The 16695-nt window shown below is 40.2% G+C and overlaps 48 non-coding genes and 1 pseudogene across 48 annotated transcripts; all 49 read left to right on the top strand.

Moving 5' to 3' along the window:
• The first annotated feature begins 149 nt into the window (after positions 1-149).
• On the top strand, positions 150-266 carry LOC145221047 (U5 spliceosomal RNA). Its single transcript, XR_013858549.1, has one exon. It is a non-coding gene; the product is annotated as a U5 spliceosomal RNA (small nuclear RNA).
• A 255-nt stretch (positions 267-521) lies between these two features.
• On the top strand, positions 522-663 carry LOC145221488 (U4 spliceosomal RNA). Its single transcript, XR_013858961.1, has one exon. It is a non-coding gene; the product is annotated as a U4 spliceosomal RNA (small nuclear RNA).
• A 175-nt stretch (positions 664-838) lies between these two features.
• On the top strand, positions 839-955 carry LOC145221046 (U5 spliceosomal RNA). Its single transcript, XR_013858548.1, has one exon. It is a non-coding gene; the product is annotated as a U5 spliceosomal RNA (small nuclear RNA).
• A 256-nt stretch (positions 956-1211) lies between these two features.
• LOC145221487 (U4 spliceosomal RNA) lies at positions 1212-1353 on the top strand. Its single transcript, XR_013858960.1, has one exon. It is a non-coding gene; the product is annotated as a U4 spliceosomal RNA (small nuclear RNA).
• Positions 1354-1528: 175 nt separating this feature from the next.
• On the top strand, positions 1529-1645 carry LOC145221044 (U5 spliceosomal RNA). Its single transcript, XR_013858546.1, has one exon. It is a non-coding gene; the product is annotated as a U5 spliceosomal RNA (small nuclear RNA).
• A 255-nt stretch (positions 1646-1900) lies between these two features.
• LOC145221802 (U4 spliceosomal RNA) lies at positions 1901-2042 on the top strand. The gene has a single exon (XR_013859259.1). It is a non-coding gene; the product is annotated as a U4 spliceosomal RNA (small nuclear RNA).
• Positions 2043-2217: 175 nt separating this feature from the next.
• Positions 2218-2334, top strand: LOC145221043 (U5 spliceosomal RNA). Its single transcript, XR_013858545.1, has one exon. It is a non-coding gene; the product is annotated as a U5 spliceosomal RNA (small nuclear RNA).
• Positions 2335-2589: 255 nt separating this feature from the next.
• Positions 2590-2731, top strand: LOC145221486 (U4 spliceosomal RNA). Its single transcript, XR_013858959.1, has one exon. It is a non-coding gene; the product is annotated as a U4 spliceosomal RNA (small nuclear RNA).
• Positions 2732-2906: 175 nt separating this feature from the next.
• On the top strand, positions 2907-3023 carry LOC145221042 (U5 spliceosomal RNA). The gene has a single exon (XR_013858544.1). It is a non-coding gene; the product is annotated as a U5 spliceosomal RNA (small nuclear RNA).
• A 255-nt stretch (positions 3024-3278) lies between these two features.
• On the top strand, positions 3279-3420 carry LOC145221485 (U4 spliceosomal RNA). The gene has a single exon (XR_013858958.1). It is a non-coding gene; the product is annotated as a U4 spliceosomal RNA (small nuclear RNA).
• A 175-nt stretch (positions 3421-3595) lies between these two features.
• LOC145221041 (U5 spliceosomal RNA) lies at positions 3596-3712 on the top strand. The gene has a single exon (XR_013858543.1). It is a non-coding gene; the product is annotated as a U5 spliceosomal RNA (small nuclear RNA).
• A 255-nt stretch (positions 3713-3967) lies between these two features.
• Positions 3968-4109, top strand: LOC145221482 (U4 spliceosomal RNA). Its single transcript, XR_013858956.1, has one exon. It is a non-coding gene; the product is annotated as a U4 spliceosomal RNA (small nuclear RNA).
• Positions 4110-4284: 175 nt separating this feature from the next.
• Positions 4285-4401, top strand: LOC145221040 (U5 spliceosomal RNA). The gene has a single exon (XR_013858542.1). It is a non-coding gene; the product is annotated as a U5 spliceosomal RNA (small nuclear RNA).
• Positions 4402-4656: 255 nt separating this feature from the next.
• LOC145221481 (U4 spliceosomal RNA) lies at positions 4657-4798 on the top strand. Its single transcript, XR_013858955.1, has one exon. It is a non-coding gene; the product is annotated as a U4 spliceosomal RNA (small nuclear RNA).
• Positions 4799-4973: 175 nt separating this feature from the next.
• Positions 4974-5090, top strand: LOC145221038 (U5 spliceosomal RNA). The gene has a single exon (XR_013858541.1). It is a non-coding gene; the product is annotated as a U5 spliceosomal RNA (small nuclear RNA).
• Positions 5091-5345: 255 nt separating this feature from the next.
• LOC145221480 (U4 spliceosomal RNA) lies at positions 5346-5487 on the top strand. Its single transcript, XR_013858954.1, has one exon. It is a non-coding gene; the product is annotated as a U4 spliceosomal RNA (small nuclear RNA).
• A 175-nt stretch (positions 5488-5662) lies between these two features.
• LOC145221037 (U5 spliceosomal RNA) lies at positions 5663-5779 on the top strand. Its single transcript, XR_013858540.1, has one exon. It is a non-coding gene; the product is annotated as a U5 spliceosomal RNA (small nuclear RNA).
• A 255-nt stretch (positions 5780-6034) lies between these two features.
• On the top strand, positions 6035-6176 carry LOC145221479 (U4 spliceosomal RNA). Its single transcript, XR_013858953.1, has one exon. It is a non-coding gene; the product is annotated as a U4 spliceosomal RNA (small nuclear RNA).
• A 175-nt stretch (positions 6177-6351) lies between these two features.
• On the top strand, positions 6352-6468 carry LOC145221036 (U5 spliceosomal RNA). Its single transcript, XR_013858539.1, has one exon. It is a non-coding gene; the product is annotated as a U5 spliceosomal RNA (small nuclear RNA).
• A 255-nt stretch (positions 6469-6723) lies between these two features.
• Positions 6724-6865, top strand: LOC145221478 (U4 spliceosomal RNA). The gene has a single exon (XR_013858952.1). It is a non-coding gene; the product is annotated as a U4 spliceosomal RNA (small nuclear RNA).
• Positions 6866-7040: 175 nt separating this feature from the next.
• LOC145221035 (U5 spliceosomal RNA) lies at positions 7041-7157 on the top strand. Its single transcript, XR_013858538.1, has one exon. It is a non-coding gene; the product is annotated as a U5 spliceosomal RNA (small nuclear RNA).
• A 255-nt stretch (positions 7158-7412) lies between these two features.
• On the top strand, positions 7413-7554 carry LOC145221477 (U4 spliceosomal RNA). Its single transcript, XR_013858951.1, has one exon. It is a non-coding gene; the product is annotated as a U4 spliceosomal RNA (small nuclear RNA).
• Positions 7555-7729: 175 nt separating this feature from the next.
• LOC145221034 (U5 spliceosomal RNA) lies at positions 7730-7846 on the top strand. Its single transcript, XR_013858537.1, has one exon. It is a non-coding gene; the product is annotated as a U5 spliceosomal RNA (small nuclear RNA).
• Positions 7847-8101: 255 nt separating this feature from the next.
• LOC145221476 (U4 spliceosomal RNA) lies at positions 8102-8243 on the top strand. Its single transcript, XR_013858950.1, has one exon. It is a non-coding gene; the product is annotated as a U4 spliceosomal RNA (small nuclear RNA).
• Positions 8244-8418: 175 nt separating this feature from the next.
• LOC145221032 (U5 spliceosomal RNA) lies at positions 8419-8535 on the top strand. The gene has a single exon (XR_013858535.1). It is a non-coding gene; the product is annotated as a U5 spliceosomal RNA (small nuclear RNA).
• Positions 8536-8790: 255 nt separating this feature from the next.
• Positions 8791-8932, top strand: LOC145221475 (U4 spliceosomal RNA). Its single transcript, XR_013858949.1, has one exon. It is a non-coding gene; the product is annotated as a U4 spliceosomal RNA (small nuclear RNA).
• A 175-nt stretch (positions 8933-9107) lies between these two features.
• LOC145221031 (U5 spliceosomal RNA) lies at positions 9108-9224 on the top strand. The gene has a single exon (XR_013858534.1). It is a non-coding gene; the product is annotated as a U5 spliceosomal RNA (small nuclear RNA).
• A 255-nt stretch (positions 9225-9479) lies between these two features.
• LOC145221474 (U4 spliceosomal RNA) lies at positions 9480-9621 on the top strand. Its single transcript, XR_013858948.1, has one exon. It is a non-coding gene; the product is annotated as a U4 spliceosomal RNA (small nuclear RNA).
• A 175-nt stretch (positions 9622-9796) lies between these two features.
• LOC145221030 (U5 spliceosomal RNA) lies at positions 9797-9913 on the top strand. Its single transcript, XR_013858533.1, has one exon. It is a non-coding gene; the product is annotated as a U5 spliceosomal RNA (small nuclear RNA).
• A 255-nt stretch (positions 9914-10168) lies between these two features.
• Positions 10169-10310, top strand: LOC145221473 (U4 spliceosomal RNA). Its single transcript, XR_013858947.1, has one exon. It is a non-coding gene; the product is annotated as a U4 spliceosomal RNA (small nuclear RNA).
• A 175-nt stretch (positions 10311-10485) lies between these two features.
• On the top strand, positions 10486-10602 carry LOC145221029 (U5 spliceosomal RNA). Its single transcript, XR_013858532.1, has one exon. It is a non-coding gene; the product is annotated as a U5 spliceosomal RNA (small nuclear RNA).
• Positions 10603-10857: 255 nt separating this feature from the next.
• LOC145221471 (U4 spliceosomal RNA) lies at positions 10858-10999 on the top strand. Its single transcript, XR_013858945.1, has one exon. It is a non-coding gene; the product is annotated as a U4 spliceosomal RNA (small nuclear RNA).
• Positions 11000-11174: 175 nt separating this feature from the next.
• On the top strand, positions 11175-11291 carry LOC145221028 (U5 spliceosomal RNA). The gene has a single exon (XR_013858531.1). It is a non-coding gene; the product is annotated as a U5 spliceosomal RNA (small nuclear RNA).
• A 254-nt stretch (positions 11292-11545) lies between these two features.
• LOC145221470 (U4 spliceosomal RNA) lies at positions 11546-11687 on the top strand. The gene has a single exon (XR_013858944.1). It is a non-coding gene; the product is annotated as a U4 spliceosomal RNA (small nuclear RNA).
• Positions 11688-11862: 175 nt separating this feature from the next.
• Positions 11863-11979, top strand: LOC145221027 (U5 spliceosomal RNA). Its single transcript, XR_013858530.1, has one exon. It is a non-coding gene; the product is annotated as a U5 spliceosomal RNA (small nuclear RNA).
• A 212-nt stretch (positions 11980-12191) lies between these two features.
• LOC145221805 (U4 spliceosomal RNA) lies at positions 12192-12334 on the top strand. Its single transcript, XR_013859262.1, has one exon. It is a non-coding gene; the product is annotated as a U4 spliceosomal RNA (small nuclear RNA).
• A 171-nt stretch (positions 12335-12505) lies between these two features.
• LOC145221355 (U5 spliceosomal RNA) lies at positions 12506-12621 on the top strand. The gene has a single exon (XR_013858837.1). It is a non-coding gene; the product is annotated as a U5 spliceosomal RNA (small nuclear RNA).
• Positions 12622-12877: 256 nt separating this feature from the next.
• LOC145221656 (U4 spliceosomal RNA) lies at positions 12878-13019 on the top strand. Its single transcript, XR_013859119.1, has one exon. It is a non-coding gene; the product is annotated as a U4 spliceosomal RNA (small nuclear RNA).
• Positions 13020-13188: 169 nt separating this feature from the next.
• On the top strand, positions 13189-13305 carry LOC145221026 (U5 spliceosomal RNA). Its single transcript, XR_013858529.1, has one exon. It is a non-coding gene; the product is annotated as a U5 spliceosomal RNA (small nuclear RNA).
• A 254-nt stretch (positions 13306-13559) lies between these two features.
• On the top strand, positions 13560-13702 carry LOC145221828 (U4 spliceosomal RNA). The gene has a single exon (XR_013859284.1). It is a non-coding gene; the product is annotated as a U4 spliceosomal RNA (small nuclear RNA).
• A 171-nt stretch (positions 13703-13873) lies between these two features.
• LOC145221025 (U5 spliceosomal RNA) lies at positions 13874-13990 on the top strand. The gene has a single exon (XR_013858528.1). It is a non-coding gene; the product is annotated as a U5 spliceosomal RNA (small nuclear RNA).
• Positions 13991-14245: 255 nt separating this feature from the next.
• Positions 14246-14387, top strand: LOC145221654 (U4 spliceosomal RNA). The gene has a single exon (XR_013859117.1). It is a non-coding gene; the product is annotated as a U4 spliceosomal RNA (small nuclear RNA).
• A 171-nt stretch (positions 14388-14558) lies between these two features.
• On the top strand, positions 14559-14675 carry LOC145221024 (U5 spliceosomal RNA). Its single transcript, XR_013858527.1, has one exon. It is a non-coding gene; the product is annotated as a U5 spliceosomal RNA (small nuclear RNA).
• Positions 14676-14930: 255 nt separating this feature from the next.
• On the top strand, positions 14931-15072 carry LOC145221653 (U4 spliceosomal RNA). The gene has a single exon (XR_013859116.1). It is a non-coding gene; the product is annotated as a U4 spliceosomal RNA (small nuclear RNA).
• Positions 15073-15243: 171 nt separating this feature from the next.
• Positions 15244-15355, top strand: LOC145221358 (U5 spliceosomal RNA). Its single transcript, XR_013858839.1, has one exon. It is a non-coding gene; the product is annotated as a U5 spliceosomal RNA (small nuclear RNA).
• Positions 15356-15610: 255 nt separating this feature from the next.
• Positions 15611-15752, top strand: LOC145221652 (U4 spliceosomal RNA). The gene has a single exon (XR_013859115.1). It is a non-coding gene; the product is annotated as a U4 spliceosomal RNA (small nuclear RNA).
• Positions 15753-15921: 169 nt separating this feature from the next.
• On the top strand, positions 15922-16038 carry LOC145221023 (U5 spliceosomal RNA). Its single transcript, XR_013858526.1, has one exon. It is a non-coding gene; the product is annotated as a U5 spliceosomal RNA (small nuclear RNA).
• A 253-nt stretch (positions 16039-16291) lies between these two features.
• LOC145221413 (U4 spliceosomal RNA) lies at positions 16292-16433 on the top strand. The gene has a single exon (XR_013858889.1). It is a non-coding gene; the product is annotated as a U4 spliceosomal RNA (small nuclear RNA).
• Positions 16434-16603: 170 nt separating this feature from the next.
• Positions 16604-16695, top strand: LOC145221357 (U5 spliceosomal RNA; annotated as a pseudogene).

Genomic DNA, 16695 nt, shown 5'->3' with positions numbered 1-16695 from the left:
CCAGAAAGCGTGCGTGTGTCGACATGACAAATCGTGTGGCATTATTTAAGTATTGTACAAAGGACAATTTGCAAAAAATTTGAACCAAACACACCACAAACTGAAAGTCGGAATCTGTTTCTTTCGTTAATACTACCTATTCGTTCTGCAACTCTGATCTCACTTCAACATGAGCAAATCTTTCGCCTTTTACTAAAGATTTCCGTGGAGTGGGGTATTTTCAAGAGTCTTTGCTATTTGTTGAAACCACAACAACTGCTTGTGGTGAAATCGTCAATCAATCGATGTGCATGACCATTGTCAGTTATGGTTGGTGCGGTTAATCGGACAATTAATGAAACGCTTTCCGCATAGAAATGCTATATCTTAGCAACTCAGTGCCCTCTTTCATTTTTTTTTGTGATCGTTATCATTTAAATACCGTGGGCATCGCAAACTGACACAGAAAGTCGTAGTCTCGATTTGCAACAAACATAAATGTTACAAGCGGGCACAAGAGTAAGGAACTAGATTCCAAAGGCAGCTTTGCGCAGAGGCGATATCGTAGCTGATGAGGATATTCCGAGGCGCGATTATTGCTAGTTGAAAACTAAACCCAATACCCCGCCCTGTTACCGCTTTGTACGGTTTTAACAGGGGCAATATATGGACGATTCTTGCAATCGCTGATTTCTTTTAGTATTTAATCTCCAGAAAGCGTGCGTGTGTCGACATGACAAATCGTGTGGCATTATTTAAGTATTGTACAAAGGACAATTTGCAAAAAATTTGAACCAAACACACCACAAACTGAAAGTCGGAATCTGTTTCTTTCGTTAATACTACCTATTCGTTCTGCAACTCTGATCTCACTTCAACATGAGCAAATCTTTCGCCTTTTACTAAAGATTTCCGTGGAGTGGGGTATTTTCAAGAGTCTTTGCTATTTGTTGAAACCACAACAACTGCTTGTGGTGAAATCGTCAATCAATCGATGTGCATGACCATTGTCAGTTATGGTTGGTGCGGTTAATCGGACAATTAATGAAACGCTTTCCGCATAGAAATGCTATATCTTAGCAACTCAGTGCCCTCTTTCATTTTTTTTTTGTGATCGTTATCATTTAAATACCGTGGGCATCGCAAACTGACACAGAAAGTCGTAGTCTCGATTTGCAACAAACATAAATGTTACAAGCGGGCACAAGAGTAAGGAACTAGATTCCAAAGGCAGCTTTGCGCAGAGGCGATATCGTAGCTGATGAGGATATTCCGAGGCGCGATTATTGCTAGTTGAAAACTAAACCCAATACCCCGCCCTGTTACCGCTTTGTACGGTTTTAACAGGGGCAATATATGGACGATTCTTGCAATCGCTGATTTCTTTTAGTATTTAATCTCCAGAAAGCGTGCGTGTGTCGACATGACAAATCGTGTGGCATTATTTAAGTATTGTACAAAGGACAATTTGCAAAAAATTTGAACCAAACACACCACAAACTGAAAGTCGGAATCTGTTTCTTTCGTTAATACTACCTATTCGTTCTGCAACTCTGATCTCACTTCAACATGAGCAAATCTTTCGCCTTTTACTAAAGATTTCCGTGGAGTGGGGTATTTTCAAGAGTCTTTGCTATTTGTTGAAACCACAACAACTGCTTGTGGTGAAATCGTCAATCAATCGATGTGCATGACCATTGTCAGTTATGGTTGGTGCGGTTAATCGGACAATTAATGAAACGCTTTCCGCATAGAAATGCTATATCTTAGCAACTCAGTGCCCTCTTTCATTTTTTTTTGTGATCGTTATCATTTAAATACCGTGGGCATCGCAAACTGACACAGAAAGTCGTAGTCTCGATTTGCAACAAACATAAATGTTACAAGCGGGCACAAGAGTAAGGAACTAGATTCCAAAGGCAGCTTTGCGCAGAGGTGATATCGTAGCTGATGAGGATATTCCGAGGCGCGATTATTGCTAGTTGAAAACTAAACCCAATACCCCGCCCTGTTACCGCTTTGTACGGTTTTAACAGGGGCAATATATGGACGATTCTTGCAATCGCTGATTTCTTTTAGTATTTAATCTCCAGAAAGCGTGCGTGTGTCGACATGACAAATCGTGTGGCATTATTTAAGTATTGTACAAAGGACAATTTGCAAAAAATTTGAACCAAACACACCACAAACTGAAAGTCGGAATCTGTTTCTTTCGTTAATACTACCTATTCGTTCTGCAACTCTGATCTCACTTCAACATGAGCAAATCTTTCGCCTTTTACTAAAGATTTCCGTGGAGTGGGGTATTTTCAAGAGTCTTTGCTATTTGTTGAAACCACAACAACTGCTTGTGGTGAAATCGTCAATCAATCGATGTGCATGACCATTGTCAGTTATGGTTGGTGCGGTTAATCGGACAATTAATGAAACGCTTTCCGCATAGAAATGCTATATCTTAGCAACTCAGTGCCCTCTTTCATTTTTTTTTGTGATCGTTATCATTTAAATACCGTGGGCATCGCAAACTGACACAGAAAGTCGTAGTCTCGATTTGCAACAAACATAAATGTTACAAGCGGGCACAAGAGTAAGGAACTAGATTCCAAAGGCAGCTTTGCGCAGAGGCGATATCGTAGCTGATGAGGATATTCCGAGGCGCGATTATTGCTAGTTGAAAACTAAACCCAATACCCCGCCCTGTTACCGCTTTGTACGGTTTTAACAGGGGCAATATATGGACGATTCTTGCAATCGCTGATTTCTTTTAGTATTTAATCTCCAGAAAGCGTGCGTGTGTCGACATGACAAATCGTGTGGCATTATTTAAGTATTGTACAAAGGACAATTTGCAAAAAATTTGAACCAAACACACCACAAACTGAAAGTCGGAATCTGTTTCTTTCGTTAATACTACCTATTCGTTCTGCAACTCTGATCTCACTTCAACATGAGCAAATCTTTCGCCTTTTACTAAAGATTTCCGTGGAGTGGGGTATTTTCAAGAGTCTTTGCTATTTGTTGAAACCACAACAACTGCTTGTGGTGAAATCGTCAATCAATCGATGTGCATGACCATTGTCAGTTATGGTTGGTGCGGTTAATCGGACAATTAATGAAACGCTTTCCGCATAGAAATGCTATATCTTAGCAACTCAGTGCCCTCTTTCATTTTTTTTTGTGATCGTTATCATTTAAATACCGTGGGCATCGCAAACTGACACAGAAAGTCGTAGTCTCGATTTGCAACAAACATAAATGTTACAAGCGGGCACAAGAGTAAGGAACTAGATTCCAAAGGCAGCTTTGCGCAGAGGCGATATCGTAGCTGATGAGGATATTCCGAGGCGCGATTATTGCTAGTTGAAAACTAAACCCAATACCCCGCCCTGTTACCGCTTTGTACGGTTTTAACAGGGGCAATATATGGACGATTCTTGCAATCGCTGATTTCTTTTAGTATTTAATCTCCAGAAAGCGTGCGTGTGTCGACATGACAAATCGTGTGGCATTATTTAAGTATTGTACAAAGGACAATTTGCAAAAAATTTGAACCAAACACACCACAAACTGAAAGTCGGAATCTGTTTCTTTCGTTAATACTACCTATTCGTTCTGCAACTCTGATCTCACTTCAACATGAGCAAATCTTTCGCCTTTTACTAAAGATTTCCGTGGAGTGGGGTATTTTCAAGAGTCTTTGCTATTTGTTGAAACCACAACAACTGCTTGTGGTGAAATCGTCAATCAATCGATGTGCATGACCATTGTCAGTTATGGTTGGTGCGGTTAATCGGACAATTAATGAAACGCTTTCCGCATAGAAATGCTATATCTTAGCAACTCAGTGCCCTCTTTCATTTTTTTTTGTGATCGTTATCATTTAAATACCGTGGGCATCGCAAACTGACACAGAAAGTCGTAGTCTCGATTTGCAACAAACATAAATGTTACAAGCGGGCACAAGAGTAAGGAACTAGATTCCAAAGGCAGCTTTGCGCAGAGGCGATATCGTAGCTGATGAGGATATTCCGAGGCGCGATTATTGCTAGTTGAAAACTAAACCCAATACCCCGCCCTGTTACCGCTTTGTACGGTTTTAACAGGGGCAATATATGGACGATTCTTGCAATCGCTGATTTCTTTTAGTATTTAATCTCCAGAAAGCGTGCGTGTGTCGACATGACAAATCGTGTGGCATTATTTAAGTATTGTACAAAGGACAATTTGCAAAAAATTTGAACCAAACACACCACAAACTGAAAGTCGGAATCTGTTTCTTTCGTTAATACTACCTATTCGTTCTGCAACTCTGATCTCACTTCAACATGAGCAAATCTTTCGCCTTTTACTAAAGATTTCCGTGGAGTGGGGTATTTTCAAGAGTCTTTGCTATTTGTTGAAACCACAACAACTGCTTGTGGTGAAATCGTCAATCAATCGATGTGCATGACCATTGTCAGTTATGGTTGGTGCGGTTAATCGGACAATTAATGAAACGCTTTCCGCATAGAAATGCTATATCTTAGCAACTCAGTGCCCTCTTTCATTTTTTTTTGTGATCGTTATCATTTAAATACCGTGGGCATCGCAAACTGACACAGAAAGTCGTAGTCTCGATTTGCAACAAACATAAATGTTACAAGCGGGCACAAGAGTAAGGAACTAGATTCCAAAGGCAGCTTTGCGCAGAGGCGATATCGTAGCTGATGAGGATATTCCGAGGCGCGATTATTGCTAGTTGAAAACTAAACCCAATACCCCGCCCTGTTACCGCTTTGTACGGTTTTAACAGGGGCAATATATGGACGATTCTTGCAATCGCTGATTTCTTTTAGTATTTAATCTCCAGAAAGCGTGCGTGTGTCGACATGACAAATCGTGTGGCATTATTTAAGTATTGTACAAAGGACAATTTGCAAAAAATTTGAACCAAACACACCACAAACTGAAAGTCGGAATCTGTTTCTTTCGTTAATACTACCTATTCGTTCTGCAACTCTGATCTCACTTCAACATGAGCAAATCTTTCGCCTTTTACTAAAGATTTCCGTGGAGTGGGGTATTTTCAAGAGTCTTTGCTATTTGTTGAAACCACAACAACTGCTTGTGGTGAAATCGTCAATCAATCGATGTGCATGACCATTGTCAGTTATGGTTGGTGCGGTTAATCGGACAATTAATGAAACGCTTTCCGCATAGAAATGCTATATCTTAGCAACTCAGTGCCCTCTTTCATTTTTTTTTGTGATCGTTATCATTTAAATACCGTGGGCATCGCAAACTGACACAGAAAGTCGTAGTCTCGATTTGCAACAAACATAAATGTTACAAGCGGGCACAAGAGTAAGGAACTAGATTCCAAAGGCAGCTTTGCGCAGAGGCGATATCGTAGCTGATGAGGATATTCCGAGGCGCGATTATTGCTAGTTGAAAACTAAACCCAATACCCCGCCCTGTTACCGCTTTGTACGGTTTTAACAGGGGCAATATATGGACGATTCTTGCAATCGCTGATTTCTTTTAGTATTTAATCTCCAGAAAGCGTGCGTGTGTCGACATGACAAATCGTGTGGCATTATTTAAGTATTGTACAAAGGACAATTTGCAAAAAATTTGAACCAAACACACCACAAACTGAAAGTCGGAATCTGTTTCTTTCGTTAATACTACCTATTCGTTCTGCAACTCTGATCTCACTTCAACATGAGCAAATCTTTCGCCTTTTACTAAAGATTTCCGTGGAGTGGGGTATTTTCAAGAGTCTTTGCTATTTGTTGAAACCACAACAACTGCTTGTGGTGAAATCGTCAATCAATCGATGTGCATGACCATTGTCAGTTATGGTTGGTGCGGTTAATCGGACAATTAATGAAACGCTTTCCGCATAGAAATGCTATATCTTAGCAACTCAGTGCCCTCTTTCATTTTTTTTTGTGATCGTTATCATTTAAATACCGTGGGCATCGCAAACTGACACAGAAAGTCGTAGTCTCGATTTGCAACAAACATAAATGTTACAAGCGGGCACAAGAGTAAGGAACTAGATTCCAAAGGCAGCTTTGCGCAGAGGCGATATCGTAGCTGATGAGGATATTCCGAGGCGCGATTATTGCTAGTTGAAAACTAAACCCAATACCCCGCCCTGTTACCGCTTTGTACGGTTTTAACAGGGGCAATATATGGACGATTCTTGCAATCGCTGATTTCTTTTAGTATTTAATCTCCAGAAAGCGTGCGTGTGTCGACATGACAAATCGTGTGGCATTATTTAAGTATTGTACAAAGGACAATTTGCAAAAAATTTGAACCAAACACACCACAAACTGAAAGTCGGAATCTGTTTCTTTCGTTAATACTACCTATTCGTTCTGCAACTCTGATCTCACTTCAACATGAGCAAATCTTTCGCCTTTTACTAAAGATTTCCGTGGAGTGGGGTATTTTCAAGAGTCTTTGCTATTTGTTGAAACCACAACAACTGCTTGTGGTGAAATCGTCAATCAATCGATGTGCATGACCATTGTCAGTTATGGTTGGTGCGGTTAATCGGACAATTGATGAAACGCTTTCCGCATAGAAATGCTATATCTTAGCAACTCAGTGCCCTCTTTCATTTTTTTTTGTGATCGTTATCATTTAAATACCGTGGGCATCGCAAACTGACACAGAAAGTCGTAGTCTCGATTTGCAACAAACATAAATGTTACAAGCGGGCACAAGAGTAAGGAACTAGATTCCAAAGGCAGCTTTGCGCAGAGGCGATATCGTAGCTGATGAGGATATTCCGAGGCGCGATTATTGCTAGTTGAAAACTAAACCCAATACCCCGCCCTGTTACCGCTTTGTACGGTTTTAACAGGGGCAATATATGGACGATTCTTGCAATCGCTGATTTCTTTTAGTATTTAATCTCCAGAAAGCGTGCGTGTGTCGACATGACAAATCGTGTGGCATTATTTAAGTATTGTACAAAGGACAATTTGCAAAAAATTTGAACCAAACACACCACAAACTGAAAGTCGGAATCTGTTTCTTTCGTTAATACTACCTATTCGTTCTGCAACTCTGATCTCACTTCAACATGAGCAAATCTTTCGCCTTTTACTAAAGATTTCCGTGGAGTGGGGTATTTTCAAGAGTCTTTGCTATTTGTTGAAACCACAACAACTGCTTGTGGTGAAATCGTCAATCAATCGATGTGCATGACCATTGTCAGTTATGGTTGGTGCGGTTAATCGGACAATTGATGAAACGCTTTCCGCATAGAAATGCTATATCTTAGCAACTCAGTGCCCTCTTTCATTTTTTTTTGTGATCGTTATCATTTAAATACCGTGGGCATCGCAAACTGACACAGAAAGTCGTAGTCTCGATTTGCAACAAACATAAATGTTACAAGCGGGCACAAGAGTAAGGAACTAGATTCCAAAGGCAGCTTTGCGCAGAGGCGATATCGTAGCTGATGAGGATATTCCGAGGCGCGATTATTGCTAGTTGAAAACTAAACCCAATACCCCGCCCTGTTACCGCTTTGTACGGTTTTAACAGGGGCAATATATGGACGATTCTTGCAATCGCTGATTTCTTTTAGTATTTAATCTCCAGAAAGCGTGCGTGTGTCGACATGACAAATCGTGTGGCATTATTTAAGTATTGTACAAAGGACAATTTGCAAAAAATTTGAACCAAACACACCACAAACTGAAAGTCGGAATCTGTTTCTTTCGTTAATACTACCTATTCGTTCTGCAACTCTGATCTCACTTCAACATGAGCAAATCTTTCGCCTTTTACTAAAGATTTCCGTGGAGTGGGGTATTTTCAAGAGTCTTTGCTATTTGTTGAAACCACAACAACTGCTTGTGGTGAAATCGTCAATCAATCGATGTGCATGACCATTGTCAGTTATGGTTGGTGCGGTTAATCGGACAATTGATGAAACGCTTTCCGCATAGAAATGCTATATCTTAGCAACTCAGTGCCCTCTTTCATTTTTTTTTGTGATCGTTATCATTTAAATACCGTGGGCATCGCAAACTGACACAGAAAGTCGTAGTCTCGATTTGCAACAAACATAAATGTTACAAGCGGGCACAAGAGTAAGGAACTAGATTCCAAAGGCAGCTTTGCGCAGAGGCGATATCGTAGCTGATGAGGATATTCCGAGGCGCGATTATTGCTAGTTGAAAACTAAACCCAATACCCCGCCCTGTTACCGCTTTGTACGGTTTTAACAGGGGCAATATATGGACGATTCTTGCAATCGCTGATTTCTTTTAGTATTTAATCTCCAGAAAGCGTGCGTGTGTCGACATGACAAATCGTGTGGCATTATTTAAGTATTGTACAAAGGACAATTTGCAAAAAATTTGAACCAAACACACCACAAACTGAAAGTCGGAATCTGTTTCTTTCGTTAATACTACCTATTCGTTCTGCAACTCTGATCTCACTTCAACATGAGCAAATCTTTCGCCTTTTACTAAAGATTTCCGTGGAGTGGGGTATTTTCAAGAGTCTTTGCTATTTGTTGAAACCACAACAACTGCTTGTGGTGAAATCGTCAATCAATCGATGTGCATGACCATTGTCAGTTATGGTTGGTGCGGTTAATCGGACAATTAATGAAACGCTTTCCGCATAGAAATGCTATATCTTAGCAACTCAGTGCCCTCTTTCATTTTTTTTTGTGATCGTTATCATTTAAATACCGTGGGCATCGCAAACTGACACAGAAAGTCGTAGTCTCGATTTGCAACAAACATAAATGTTACAAGCGGGCACAAGAGTAAGGAACTAGATTCCAAAGGCAGCTTTGCGCAGAGGCGATATCGTAGCTGATGAGGATATTCCGAGGCGCGATTATTGCTAGTTGAAAACTAAACCCAATACCCCGCCCTGTTACCGCTTTGTACGGTTTTAACAGGGGCAATATATGGACGATTCTTGCAATCGCTGATTTCTTTTAGTATTTAATCTCCAGAAAGCGTGCGTGTGTCGACATGACAAATCGTGTGGCATTATTTAAGTATTGTACAAAGGACAATTTGCAAAAAATTTGAACCAAACACACCACAAACTGAAAGTCGGAATCTGTTTCTTTCGTTAATACTACCTATTCGTTCTGCAACTCTGATCTCACTTCAACATGAGCAAATCTTTCGCCTTTTACTAAAGATTTCCGTGGAGTGGGGTATTTTCAAGAGTCTTTGCTATTTGTTGAAACCACAACAACTGCTTGTGGTGAAATCGTCAATCAATCGATGTGCATGACCATTGTCAGTTATGGTTGGTGCGGTTAATCGGACAATTAATGAAACGCTTTCCGCATAGAAATGCTATATCTTAGCAACTCAGTGCCCTCTTTCATTTTTTTTTGTGATCGTTATCATTTAAATACCGTGGGCATCGCAAACTGACACAGAAAGTCGTAGTCTCGATTTGCAACAAACATAAATGTTACAAGCGGGCACAAGAGTAAGGAACTAGATTCCAAAGGCAGCTTTGCGCAGAGGCGATATCGTAGCTGATGAGGATATTCCGAGGCGCGATTATTGCTAGTTGAAAACTAAACCCAATACCCCGCCCTGTTACCGCTTTGTACGGTTTTAACAGGGGCAATATATGGACGATTCTTGCAATCGCTGATTTCTTTTAGTATTTAATCTCCAGAAAGCGTGCGTGTGTCGACATGACAAATCGTGTGGCATTATTTAAGTATTGTACAAAGGACAATTTGCAAAAAATTTGAACCAAACACACCACAAACTGAAAGTCGGAATCTGTTTCTTTCGTTAATACTACCTATTCGTTCTGCAACTCTGATCTCACTTCAACATGAGCAAATCTTTCGCCTTTTACTAAAGATTTCCGTGGAGTGGGGTATTTTCAAGAGTCTTTGCTATTTGTTGAAACCACAACAACTGCTTGTGGTGAAATCGTCAATCAATCGATGTGCATGACCATTGTCAGTTATGGTTGGTGCGGTTAATCGGACAATTAATGAAACGCTTTCCGCATAGAAATGCTATATCTTAGCAACTCAGTGCCCTCTTTCATTTTTTTTTGTGATCGTTATCATTTAAATACCGTGGGCATCGCAAACTGACACAGAAAGTCGTAGTCTCGATTTGCAACAAACATAAATGTTACAAGCGGGCACAAGAGTAAGGAACTAGATTCCAAAGGCAGCTTTGCGCAGAGGCGATATCGTAGCTGATGAGGATATTCCGAGGCGCGATTATTGCTAGTTGAAAACTAAACCCAATACCCCGCCCTGTTACCGCTTTGTACGGTTTTAACAGGGGCAATATATGGACGATTCTTGCAATCGCTGATTTCTTTTAGTATTTAATCTCCAGAAAGCGTGCGTGTGTCGACATGACAAATCGTGTGGCATTATTTAAGTATTGTACAAAGGACAATTTGCAAAAAATTTGAACCAAACACACCACAAACTGAAAGTCGGAATCTGTTTCTTTCGTTAATACTACCTATTCGTTCTGCAACTCTGATCTCACTTCAACATGAGCAAATCTTTCGCCTTTTACTAAAGATTTCCGTGGAGTGGGGTATTTTCAAGAGTCTTTGCTATTTGTTGAAACCACAACAACTGCTTGTGGTGAAATCGTCAATCAATCGATGTGCATGACCATTGTCAGTTATGGTTGGTGCGGTTAATCGGACAATTAATGAAACGCTTTCCGCATAGAAATGCTATATCTTAGCAACTCAGTGCCCTCTTTCATTTTTTTTTGTGATCGTTATCATTTAAATACCGTGGGCATCGCAAACTGACACAGAAAGTCGTAGTCTCGATTTGCAACAAACATAAATGTTACAAGCGGGCACAAGAGTAAGGAACTAGATTCCAAAGGCAGCTTTGCGCAGAGGCGATATCGTAGCTGATGAGGATATTCCGAGGCGCGATTATTGCTAGTTGAAAACTAAACCCAATACCCCGCCCTGTTACCGCTTTGTACGGTTTTAACAGGGGCAATATATGGACGATTCTTGCAATCGCTGATTTCTTTTAGTATTTAATCTCCAGAAAGCGTGCGTGTGTCGACATGACAAATCGTGTGGCATTATTTAAGTATTGTACAAAGGACAATTTGCAAAAAATTTGAACCAAACACACCACAAACTGAAAGTCGGAATCTGTTTCTTTCGTTAATACTACCTATTCGTTCTGCAACTCTGATCTCACTTCAACATGAGCAAATCTTTCGCCTTTTACTAAAGATTTCCGTGGAGTGGGGTATTTTCAAGAGTCTTTGCTATTTGTTGAAACCACAACAACTGCTTGTGGTGAAATCGTCAATCAATCGATGTGCATGACCATTGTCAGTTATGGTTGGTGCGGTTAATCGGACAATTAATGAAACGCTTTCCGCATAGAAATGCTATATCTTAGCAACTCAGTGCCCTCTTTCATTTTTTTTGTGATCGTTATCATTTAAATACCGTGGGCATCGCAAACTGACACAGAAAGTCGTAGTCTCGATTTGCAACAAACATAAATGTTACAAGCGGGCACAAGAGTAAGGAACTAGATTCCAAAGGCAGCTTTGCGCAGAGGCGATATCGTAGCTGATGAGGATATTCCGAGGCGCGATTATTGCTAGTTGAAAACTAAACCCAATACCCCGCCCTGTTACCGCTTTGTACGGTTTTAACAGGGGCAATATATGGACGATTCTTGCAATCGCTGATTTCTTTTAGTATTTAATCTCCAGAAAGCGTGCGTGTGTCGACATGACAAATCGTGTGGCATTATTTAAGTATTGTACAAAGGACAATTTGCAAAAAATTTGAACCAAACACACCACAAACTGAAAGTCGGAATCTGTTTCTTTCGTTAATACTACCTATTCGTTCTGCAACTCTGATCTCACTTCAACATGAGCAAATCTTTCGCCTTTTACTAAAGATTTCCGTGGAGTGGGGTATTTTCAAGAGTCTTTGCTATTTGTTGAAACCACAACAACTGCTTGTGGTGAAATCGTCAATCAATCGATGTGCATGACCATTGTCAGTTATGGTTGGTGCGGTTAATCGGACAATTAATGAAACGCTTTCTTTTTTTTTGTGATCGTTATCATTTAAATACCGTGGGCATCGCAAACTGACACAGAAAGTCGTAGTCTCGATTTGCAACAAACATAAATGTTACAAGCGGGCACAAGGGTAAGGAACTAGATTCCAAAGGCAGCTTTGCGCAGAGGCGATATCGTAGCTGATGAGGATATTCCGAGGCGCGATTATTGCTAGTTGAAAACTAAACCCAATACCCCGCCCTGTTACCGCTTTGTACGGTTTTTAACAGGGGCAATATGTGGACGATTCTTGCAATCGCTGATTTCTTTTAGTATTTAATCTCCAGAAAGCGTGTGTTGACATGACAAATCGTGTGGCATTATTTAAATATTGTACAAAGGACAATTTGCAAAAAATTTGAACCAAACACACCACAAACTGAAAGTCGGAATCTGTTTCTTTCGTTAATACTACCTATTCGTTCTGCAACTCTGATCTCACTTCAACATGAGCAAATCTTTCGCCTTTTACTAAAGATTTCGTGGAGTGGGGTATTTTCAAGAGTCTTTGCTATTTGTTGAAACCACAACAACTGCTTGTGGTGAAATCGTCAATCAATCGATGTGCATGACCATTGTCAGTTATGGTTGGTGCGGTTAATCGGACAATTAATGAAACGCTTTCCGCATTAGAAATGCTATATCTTAGCAACTCAGTGCCCTCTTTCATTTTTTTTTGTGATCGTTATCATTTAAATACCGTGGGCATCGCAAACTGACACAGAAAGTCGTAGTCTCGATTTGCAACAAACATAAATGTTACAAGCGGGCACAAGGGTAAGGAACTAGATTCCAAAGGCAGCTTTGCGCAGAGGCGATATCGTAGCTGATGAGGATATTCCGAGGCGCGATTATTGCTAGTTGAAAACTAAACCCAATACCCCGCCCTGTTACCGCTTTGTACGGTTTTAACAGGGGCAATATGTGGACGATTCTTGCAATCGCTGATTTCTTTTAGTATTTAATCTCCAGAAAGCGTGTGTTGACATGACAAATCGTGTGGCATTATTTAAATATTGTACAAAGGACAATTTGCAAAAAATTTGAACCAAACACCACAAACTGAAAGTCGGAATCTGTTTCTTTCGTTAATACTACCTATTCGTTCTGCAACTCTGATCTCACTTCAACATGAGCAAATCTTTCGCCTTTTACTAAAGATTTCCGTGGAGTGGGGTATTTTCAAGAGTCTTTGCTATTTGTTGAAACCACAACAACTGCTTGTGGTGAAATCGTCAATCAATCGATGTGCATGACCATTGTCAGTTATGGTTGGTGCGGTTAATCGGACAATTAATGAACGCTTTCCGCATAGAAATGCTATATCTTAGCAACTCAGTGCCCTCTTTCATTTTTTTTTGTGATCGTTATCATTTAAATACCGTGGGCATCGCAAACTGACACAGAAAGTCGTAGTCTCGATTTGCAACAAACATAAATGTTACAAGCGGGCACAAGGGTAAGGAACTAGATTCCAAAGGCAGCTTTGCGCAGAGGCGATATCGTAGCTGATGAGGATATTCCGAGGCGCGATTATTGCTAGTTGAAAACTAAACCCAATACCCCGCCCTGTTACCGCTTTGTACGGTTTTAACAGGGGCAAATATGTGGACGATTCTTGCAATCGCTGATTTCTTTTAGTATTTAATCTCCAGAAAGCGTGTGTTGACATGACAAATCGTGTGGCATTATTTAAATATTGTACAAAGGACAATTTGCAAAAAATTTGAACCAAACACACCACAAACTGAAAGTCGGAATCTGTTTCTTTCGTTAATACTACCTATTCGTTCTGCAACTCTGATCTCACTTCAACATGAGCAAATCTTTCGCCTTTTACTAAAGATTTCCGTGGAGTGGGGTATTTTCAAGAGTCTTTGCTATTTGTTGAAACCACAACAACTGCTTGTGGTGAAATCGTCAATCAATCGATGTGCATGACCATTGTCAGTTATGGTTGGTGCGGTTAATCGGACAATTAATGAAACGCTTTCCGCATAGAAATGCTATATCTTAGCAACTCAGTGCCCTCTTTCATTTTTTTTTGTGATCGTTATCATTTAAATACCGTGGGCATCGCAAACTGACACAGAAAGTCGTAGTCTCGATTTGCAACAAACATAAATGTTACAAGCGGGCACAAGAGTAAGGAACTAGATTCCAAAGGCAGCTTTGCGCAGAGGCGATATCGTAGCTGATGAGGATATTCCGAGGCGCGATTATTGCTAGTTGAAAACTAAACCCAATACCCCGCCCTGTTACCGCTTTGTACGGTTTTAACAGGGGCAATATGTGGACGATTCTTGCAATCGCTGATTTCTTTTAGTATTTAATCTCCAGAAAGCGTGTGTTGACATGACAAATCGTGTGGCATTATTTAAATATTGTACAAAGGACAATTTGCAAAAAATTTGAACCAAACACACCACAAACTGAGAGTCGGAATCTGTTTCTTTCGTTAATACTACCTATTCGTTCTGCAACTCTGATCTCACTTCAACATGAGCAAATCTTTCGCCTTTTACTAAAGATTTCCGTGGAGTGGGGTATTTTCAAGAGTCTTTGCTATTTGTTGAAACCACAACAACTGCTTGTGGTGAAATCGTCAATCAATCGATGTGCATGACCATTGTCAGTTATGGTTGGTGCGGTTAATCGGACAATTAATGAAACGCTTTCCGCATAGAAATGCTATATCTTAGCAACTCAGTGCCCTCTTTCATTTTTTTTTGTGATCGTTATCATTTAAATACCGTGGGCATCGCAAACTGACACAGAAAGTCGTAGTCTCGATTTGCAACAAACATAAATGTTACAAGCGGGCACAAGAGTAAGGAACTAGATTCCAAAGGCAGCTTTGCGCAGAGGCGATATCGTAGCTGATGAGGATATTCCGAGGCGCGATTATTGCTAGTTGAAAACTAAACCCAATACCCCGCCCTGTTACCGCTTTGTACGGTTTTAACAGGGGCAATATGTGGACGATTCTTGCAATCGCTGATTTCTTTTAGTATTTAATCTCCAGAAAGCGTGTGTTGACATGACAAATCGTGTGGCATTATTTAAATATTGTACAAAGGACAATTTGCAAAAAATTTGAACCAAACACACCACAAACTGAGAGTCGGAATCTGTTTCTTTCGTTAATACTACCTATTCGTTCTGCAACTCTGATCTCACTTCAACATGAGCAAATCTTTCGCCCTAAAGATTTCCGTGGAGTGGGGTATTTTCAAGAGTCTTTGCTATTTGTTGAAACCACAACAACTGCTTGTGGTGAAATCGTCAATCAATCGATGTGCATGACCATTGTCAGTTATGGTTGGTGCGGTTAATCGGACAATTAATGAAACGCTTTCCGCATAGAAATGCTATATCTTAGCAACTCAGTGCCCTCTTTCATTTTTTTTTGTGATCGTTATCATTTAAATACCGTGGGCATCGCAAACTGACACAGAAAGTCGTAGTCTCGATTTGCAACAAACATAAATGTTACAAGCGGGCACAAGGGTAAGGAACTAGATTCCAAAGGCAGCTTTGCGCAGAGGCGATATCGTAGCTGATGAGGATATTCCGAGGCGCGATTATTGCTAGTTGAAAACTAAACCCAATACCCCGCCCTGTTACCGCTTTGTACGGTTTTAACAGGGGCAATATGTGGACGATTCTTGCAATCGCTGATTTCTTTTAGTATTTAATCTCCAGAAAGCGTGTGTTGACATGACAAATCGTGTGGCATTATTTAAATATTGTACAAAGGACAATTTGCAAAAAATTTGAACCAAACACACCACAAACTGAAAGTCGAATCTGTTCTTTCGTTAATACTACCTATTCGTTCTGCAACTCTGATCTCACTTCAACATGAGCAAATCTTTCGCCTTTTACTAAAGATTTCCGTGGAGTGGGGTATTTTCAAGAGTCTTTGCTATTTGTTGAAACCACAACAACTGCTTGTGGTGAAATCGTCAATCAATCGATGTGCATGACCATTGTCAGTTATGGTTGGTGCGGTTAATCGGACAATTAATGAAACGCTTTCCGCATAGAAATGCTATATCTTAGCAACTCAGTGCCCTCTTTCATTTTTTTTTGTGATCGTTATCATTTAAATACCGTGGCATCGCAAACTGACACAGAAAGTCGTAGTCTCGATTTGCAACAACATAAATGTTACAAGCGGGCACAAGAGTAAGGAGCTAGATTCAAAAGGCAACTTTGCGCAGAGGCGATATCGTAGCTGATGAGGATATTCCGAGGCGCGATTATTGCTAGTTGAAAACTAAACCCAATACCCCGCCCTGTTACCGCTTTGTACGGTTTTAACAGAGGCAATATATGGACGATTCTTGCAATCGCTGATTTCTTTTAATATTTAATCTCCAGAAAGCGTGTGTTGACATGACAAATCGTGTGGCATTATATAAATATTGTACAAAGGACAATTTGCAAAAAATTTGAACCAAACACACCACAAACTGAAAGTCGGAATCTGTTTCTTTCGTTAATACTACCTATTTGTTCTACAACTCTGATCTCACTTCAACATGAGCAAATCTTTCGCCTTTTACTAAAGATTTCCGTGGAGTGGGGTATTTTCAAGAGTCTTTGCTATTTG

Source organism: Phallusia mammillata, chromosome 3, assembly GCF_965637545.1.
Source record: "Phallusia mammillata chromosome 3, kaPhaMamm4.hap1.1, whole genome shotgun sequence".
Classification (NCBI taxonomy): Eukaryota; Metazoa; Chordata; class Ascidiacea; order Phlebobranchia; family Ascidiidae; genus Phallusia; species Phallusia mammillata.
Note: the sequence above shows the minus strand (reverse complement) of the source record. Positions and strands in the feature narration are given on the sequence as shown.